Below are 8,086 nucleotides of genomic sequence, written 5' to 3' on the forward strand. Positions count from 1 at the left end.
TTGTTTCCTCCAAGTATCATGGTTTCTACTCATTTTTGTGGTTAGAAGAATACCAAATATTCCAAAATTCTGTCTTTTTTCCCACAAAATATTACTGGGGTATAAGTGGGTTTAGTTACATCGGTAGCTCTTGTAATGATTGAATGAGAGCTATAAGTGTGTCCATCACCCAGATAGTGTTAATTGTACCCAATAGGTATATTTTAGCCCTTCCCTCCTCCCCCCACCCCCTGCTTGATTTTGACTGAGGTTTTACTTCCCTCTGTGCACATTTGTGCTTATCAGTTGGTTCCAATTTAATAGCAAGTATATGTAGTGTTTGTTTTTCCATTCTTTAGATACTTCACTTAGGATAATGGTCTCCAGTTCCATCCAAATTGTTGCAATATGCATTAATTGATTCTTTTTTATGGCTAAGTAGTATTGCATGGTATACATATACCACATTTTGTTAATCCACTCATGAATTGATGGGCACTTGGGTTGATTCCACATCTTTGCAATTGTGAATTGTGCTGCAATAAAAATTCAAGTGCAGCTGTCTTTTTTATAAAACACCTTCTTTTCCTTTGGGTAAATACCCAGTAGTGGGATTGCTGCATTGAATGGTAGGTCTACTTTTAGTTGTTTGAGGTATCTCCATATTACTTTCCACAGAGGCTGTACTAGTTTGCAGTCCCACCAACAGTGTATAAGCATTCCTTTCTCTCTGCATCCACACCAGCATCTATTGGTTTTGGACTTTTCAATAAAGGTCATTCTAACTAGGGTAAGGTGATATTTCATTATAATTTTAATTTGCATTTCCCTGATGATTAGTGACACAGAGCATTTTTTCATACGTTTGCTGGCCATTCAGCTTTTTTTGAAAAGCTTCTTTTCATGTCTTTTGCCCACTTTACAATAGGGTTGTTTGATTTTTTTCTTGCTGATTTGCTTGAATTCTATGTAGATTCTGATTATTAGCCCTTTACTGGATGTATAGCTTGTGAATATTTTTTCCCCTTCTGTAGGTTGTCTATTTGCTCTGTTGATTATTTTGTTAGGTGTGCAGAAGCTTTTTAATTTAATCAAATCCCACTTACTTATTTTTATTTTTGCTGTAATTGCCATTGGGATCTTTTACATAAATCCTTTGTTCTTTTGTTTCTCTCTTTCTACGATGACTGATCTGAAAAATTTCTCCTGAGTTTATGAATTTAACTCATTCCTGTTAGTTAAATTTGAAAAATCTCTCTTCTTTTATATAAAAGACATTATCTTCTTAATTCACCATTTGTGAATTTTTTTACTCAATATGCCACTAAGGATCAAACAACAAATGAGAAAATAAATAAAATTAACTGGTAAAAGTACCGTGTTGTGATAGTTTGGGAAATCATATTCCATGTTTTCAAGAAATGTTTAGTTTCATGAAAGAAAGCAAATAAATATGGGTTGATGGATTATATGGAGTTTTCCTAAAGGAACTTGATATCCCGATCTTGAATTGATAAAAAGAGAAGTAAAACAGAGGAGGAAGTTAAAAATGTTTGAGTACACCCCTTTGAATGAAGTAGAAAAAACTTTGTACTCAGTAGATGGTTTTTTTCCCCTCAGTCTTGATAAATTTGCTATACCAGGCAAAATATAACAGTTTAGCCAAAAGAAGTAGTCTTTTGCTTCTAAGGGTGTAGTCTTGGGGATAAATAAGCCAATTAGGAGTGAGCTGTCAATTCTTACATGGCAAACTGCTTCTGAAGCCGGAAGTGGAAAAGGATTAAGTGCTAGTTCCAATCTAGGGATGCTCTATTGTGTGCTTGTGTTTGGAAATGATGCTTTGAGACTGACTCAACTTTATTGTCTTTTTTTCTTCTCCCACCCCACCATGTCCTACTCTCTGGCCAGAAGTTTTAGGTTTAGACAGAGTAAAGCCATGACTTATGTAAGAGAAAAAACATTGGCTTTATATTCATTGTGCTCTGCACAGCCAAGGAAACTATCACTAGAGCAAATAGACAACCTACAGAATTGGAGAAAATATATGCATGCTATACATCCAATAAAGGGCTAATAATCACAGTCTACAAAGAACTCGAGCAAATCAGCAAGAAAACATCAAACCAACCTCCCATTAAAAAGTGGACAAAAGATATGAAAAGAAGCTTTTCAAAAGAAGACAGACTAATGGCCAATAAACATAAGAAAAAATGCTCAGGATCTCTGATCATCAGGGAAATGCAAATCAAAACCACAATGAGGTATCACTAAACTCCAGTGACAATGGCTTTTACCAAAAAGTCCCCAAACAACAAATGTTGGCATAGATGCACAGAGGTAGGAACACACATACACTGCTGGTGGTACTGCAAACTAGTACAACCTCTATGGAAAGTAATATGGAGATACCTCAAAGAACTAAAAGCAGAACTGCAATTTGATCTAGCAGTCCCACTACTGGGCATCTATTCAAAGGAAAAAAAGACATTCTATCATAAAGACATCTGCACTTGAATGTTTATAGCAGCATGATTCACAACTGCAAAGATGTGGAAACAACCAAAGTGCCCATCAATACATGAGTGGATTAATAAAATGTGGTATACGTACTATTCAGGCACAAAAAACAATGGTGAACTAACACCTCCTGTGTTACCCTGGTTGGAGCTGGAGCTCATTCTCCTAAATGAAGTATCATAAGTATTTAATGGTATACTCACCATTAAATTGATACTAATTGATCAACACTTATTTGCATATATGGAGGTAATATTCATCGGGTGTTGGGCAGGTGGCAATGGGGAGGAGGCATGGGTATATTCACACCTAATGGGTGCAGTGAGCACTGTCTGGGGGATGGGCACTCTTGTAGCTCTGACTTGGGCGGTGCAAAGACAATATATGTAAACCTAAACCTTTGTATCCCCATAATATTAGGAAATAAAAAAAAGAGAAAAAAAAAAGATTCATCCTGAGGAGGAATATCTGGAATGTGGGAATATTCTGTATAATACAAAGGATGAGAGATTAAATGGACAGTTTTCAGATACCGGTATTTTCTTACTTATCCACTCACCACCATCAAAATAAGTACTGCTTCAAGACTCTGGGTGTGAATAGTGATTAATTTCTCTACTTATTTTGGGGTCATTTGGCATGGTTCATTATCAGGATTGATATCATTCAGTTGGCTGTTTACTCCTTTCTTAGAATGTATTTTACACAGAGCAGGGACTTAAAATATTGGGTCAAATAAAGGAAAATGCAATGGAGTTATTACGTTTGTTGACCTTAGTGTAAACACTTTGGACTATCATTACACTTACATAATCTAAAAATGTTATTTGGCTAAGACAAACTTTATGGATGTGCATTTGCTTCTTGTATACTATATACAAAAGCAGGTATTTTCTTTCATTCTGGAAAACAGGAATAAACACATAGCGGTGGACCTAAGCACCACATTTTTAATACTTACTATGTGAACCAGATCATGGAAAATAGCAATTTAAAACTGCTTTGCTTTGCAAACTAGCCCAGTCATATTGACAAAAAAGAGGTAAAACTGAAAATACAATACCAACTTCCAACCATTGTTAATACAATGCTGTATACCTAGAATAAAAAATAAATTTTAGGAATAAAGCTAAAACCATCATTTCAGGAATAATTCTACCAGAAATTCTCCTCATTTTTTCTTCTATCCATGTCTCATTAATGAAGAAAGAAGGTAGAAAATTCCCTTAACTAAATGTTACAGTTAGAACAATTCTGTGAAATGTTAGTCTTCTAGGCAACACTTCTTGGATTTAGCACAGAAGCAAATGAAGAGAAACTAGACAATTTAGTCAAATGCTATATAATATTATTAGCTGTGATTTTAATTCTTTTATTTTCTAGATTCTGGCTAGGATTTACTTTTAATTCTAAAATAACAAATTCTGATTCTCAATCAAAAGCCTATACACTGTATAAGATGGCAAATTTTTTGTACATAAACTTAATTGTATTATTTTTACATTTCTGATATTTTCTGTGACTAAGAAGACAATGTAACATTTTTATTGTCATGTAATTTGTTCTTCCTAGCTTTTAAATGTTAGATTCAGGGCATTACTGCTGCAAAAAATATTGCATTGGACCAACTATCTCCTATGTTTACAGAATGAAAATATCACAAATCTGTTATTTTTTTTATGTTGCAAAAGAAAGTGGTATCATATATGGTATTTTGTGAGTTGAGAACAATATAATTAAGACAATAATACTATAAATGTTGAATTACAAAATAACATGAAAACATTAGGCACCCAAAGAGTTTTCAAAACTTAAAGAAAAAAGTTATATTATAAATTGCAAAAAACAATTTGCAAGCTTGGTAAAACTCATGCTATCTCTTGAATCATGCATACTTTATTTCTCTATTAATTTGTGAAAACTGAAACATTTGAGTTTTTTTGGACAAAAAATGAGTCATATTACACAACAACAAACATTTCAGAAATATTTAATAATTAATGGAGAAGGAATAGTGTTAAAATCAATACATAACAAACTTCTCATAAAAATGGCTATTTTAATATTTGATTTGAAAATTTAAGTAAAACGCCCTGAGCTTGGTTTTTAAACATCATTCTACAACAAAAGGAGCATAGACTCCTTAGAGAAATGGTTGATTCCGAGACTAAGACAAGGAAAATAGAAGATAAATCTAGAACATATTGTGAGTCTAGAAAGGAAAGAAGTATTCAAAAAGAATGAGAATTTATCAATAGAACACAAGAGCAAACCCACAGGAGTTCCTAATGGCCAAAGTTGGAAAAAATTTGAACGACCAAATACATAGTGATAGTTTGCATGGTAATCTATACAATAAAATAAATATCCATGAGGCTATACAGATAAAATTGTTTTAAAAAGTATTCACATGAGTGAAAAGAAATCACTCTTTATTATGGAAGAAGTACAATTAATAAATGCAAAAGGAAAAAGTAAAATGCGAAATCCTCATTAGGCAAACACCACAGTAATAATCGTTACAGACAGATGGATACTAAAATTAGTGAGTGAAATTTTGCAGATAAACAGGATATTAACACAGTCTCAAAACGTCTCCCCCAAGCTATACATTAATACAAATGGAAAGATAGTAACTTCATGGTGAACAGACACAGTTGTTACCACCTTAACCAAGTGAACAAATTTAACATAGCAACATATCAACATCACGAACCTTTTGATATGACGCAATAAAGATACAGCATCATTTCTGAGGTAATCTGGACAAAAATATATAACCTCATTCTAATAATGAAAATATCAGAAAAAAACCAAAATGAATTTACAGACATATTCAATAGTAACTGATGAGCAGTCTGTAAAAGTGTCAAGGTCACTGAAGACAGATAAAAACAGAATTATCACAGATTGGAAGGAACTAAGGAGAAATAACAACTGAATTCAATGTGGAAGGCTGGATACGGCCCTGTTTAAAGAGATCATTAAGGACAAAATGGGTGAAAATTGAAAAAGTCTGTTGAGGTAAAAGTATTGAATCAACGTTAATTTTCCAGTTTGGACAATTACATCATGATCACATAAGATGTTCACCTTATGAGAAGCTGAGTGAGAGAATTCTCTTTAATTTTGTAAACTTTTCTGTAAATCTAAAATTAGTTCAAAATAAAAGTTTAACAAGCTTTTTATATTCCAATAATGACATAAAACATCTACGAATGATTAGTAGATTCAATAGGATAAAAATTCAAAAGGAATAAGATGGAGAAATTAAAATACAATAAATATGTAGAAGACAATCATTGAGGCAGATCACATGCATGAAAAAAGAGAGTAGTAAAAGTAAACAAAAGGGAGGAGCGAAGATGGCAGACGAGAAAAGCCGCCAGTCAGAGTGTCTCTGCAAAAAAGACAAATTTCAGAAGAAAGAGAAAAAAATAAACTAGCAGAGAAACAGATCAGGTGAGGGTCGGAAGGAAGGGTGCCTGAAACTACAGGGGACTCCACGGGAAGACGTTGCAAAGGAGAACTGGAAGGAGAAAGGTCCTGAGAGGCTTGGAGACCAGCAACAAGGGTAGGTGGAGCAGTTAACTTCCCCCTCCCTTGCATCTCAGACTGCTGGTGGGCTCCTGAGCAGTTGGAGAGACCTGCCGACATCGACCCAGAGACGGCTGCCACCAGTGAGCAGTGGCCTCTTTTGGACTAAGCGCTGGGCTCCCAGCTCCCTCGGGGGACCTCCCCGGGTGCAGACCCAAGACTATCGGCAAGCGCCATAGTTCTCCATTCTCTCCTTCCCCTTTCCTACCCGTGGGTGCCCAGAGAGACAATTTAGCCATCACACAGAGGCATCTCCAAGGAACGGGACCTTTCCTTTTAGGGCCCTACAGCAGACTGAGGGGTACTCAGACTGCGAGCTCCCTACCTGCCAGCCCTCCCAGGTGCTGCTTGCCTGGGAACTCCAGGAGAGCGCAGAAAATCCCGAGGTGGAGTGAAATAGATCCAGCTTGGGCACCCTGTAGGTGATTCAAGACCAGCACCCCTCCCCCTGGCAGGGTCAGGGATTCATCTCCAGGGTCCAGGGAACAGGCCTGCAGACCAGACCCCGTACACCCAGGTCACGATCGCACTGCCCTGGGGCACAGAAGAGAGATCTGTGAAAGAGCCTACTGAGGAGTGTGCGCCTTCAGGGGCAGATCAGCCTGCCTGACCGGCAACCCTCCTCCTAAAAGAGGGCTTTGAACCCAGCTCAGGCTACAATCCTGGGTAGGGAACCTCCCGGCCCACGTCACAGCCAGGGGAGATCCATCGGCCTGAGGTCCGGCTTGCTGGCAGAGGGCTGGGAGAGGCTACGGAGAGGGGGAGAGTGGAGAGGAGTGACACCTGATCCAGAGTGCGGGTCTTGGACAGCCCCACCCCCCAAGCCCAGACTTTCAGCTGAGTGGAGCCATTTCAGCCCCTCCTGGCAGCTTTGCACATAACCAAAGAGCAGACCTTTGACCCCTGCTAACAGCAGTTGTGGAGCCTGAGGGCAGGCTTATCCAACCAAGCCCCACCCAGACTCACTCCCGGTCCTGCCCCCAATGAGGTGGAGAATAAGGACACACCTGGAAATCCCAGAGCTCCACCCACCACCCGAGGCACAAGAGGGCCTCTCTAGAGGAACAAGAGCTAGCTACAGGACCCAAAAACAGCATTGCAGCTCGCTCCTCCCAGCAAGTGCCACCTACTGACAGGGAGGTCATCCTGCACACCCTTTTACTGCATCTACTGATTCACCATAAAGGGTGTGGTCGAATCTCACCCACAAACACCGCCTACTGGCTCAGAGACTAAACAGGGCGTGTCATTATCCAAACGAAAATCTAAAGGCAAGAAGGAACCACTGATCCAGATGGGAAGGAACCAGCGAAAGAACGCTGGAAGTATGAAGACTCAGACGGAAAGCACAACCCCAAAGAGGAAAAACAGCTCCCCAGCAATGCACATTCACCAAACTCAGAACACTAAAATGACAGAAGAAGAATTTCAAACATGGATTGTAAGAAAACTGAATGATATGCAAGAAAAAATGGATAACCAACAAAAAGAAACCACAAAAAAAATCCAGGACTTAGAAGAAAAATTCACTAAAGAAATTGAAATATTAAAGTCAAATCAAACCGATCTCCTGGAAATAAAAGACTTATACAGGGAACTACAAAATACCATGGAAAGACTCAAGAACAGGGTAGATCAAACAGAAGAAAGAATGTCAGAGATTGAAGACAGCTCCTTCCAATTAAATAAGTCAGTTACAGAAATCGAGCAGAAAATTAAGAGAAAAGAAATAAGCCTACAAGAAATGTGGGATTATGTGAGAAAACCGAACCTGAGGGTGATAGGGGTTCCGGAAGGTGAAGAAGAAAACTCTCAAGGGCTGGATAAGTTTTTTGAAGAATTAATACAGGAGAATTATCCAGGCCTTGCTAAAAATCTAGATATAGAGGTACAAGAAGCTCAACAGACCCCAGGGAGATTCAATGTAAATAGGAAGACACCACGTCAAGCAGTCATCAGATTGACCAAAATAGCCACTAAAGAGGCCCTTCTA

General features: G+C 38.0%; 1 pseudogene across 1 annotated transcript in view; it reads left to right on the plus strand.

Annotated features, from left to right (window-relative positions):
- Positions 1 to 5,861: 5,861 nt before the first annotated feature.
- LOC105815171 overlaps positions 5,862 to 8,086 on the plus strand; it is a 43,476-nt pseudogene continuing 41,251 nt past the window's right edge. The window contains exon 1 of the transcript XR_001137727.1: positions 5,862 to 5,884. The product of XR_001137727.1 is annotated as an aldose reductase pseudogene (transcript). The remainder of the gene's footprint in view (positions 5,885 to 8,086) is intronic.

The sequence above is a fragment of the Propithecus coquereli genome, unplaced genomic scaffold, assembly GCF_000956105.1.
Source record: "Propithecus coquereli isolate 6110/MARCELLA unplaced genomic scaffold, Pcoq_1.0 Scaffold32, whole genome shotgun sequence".
NCBI lineage: Eukaryota > Metazoa > Chordata > Mammalia > Primates > Indriidae > Propithecus > Propithecus coquereli.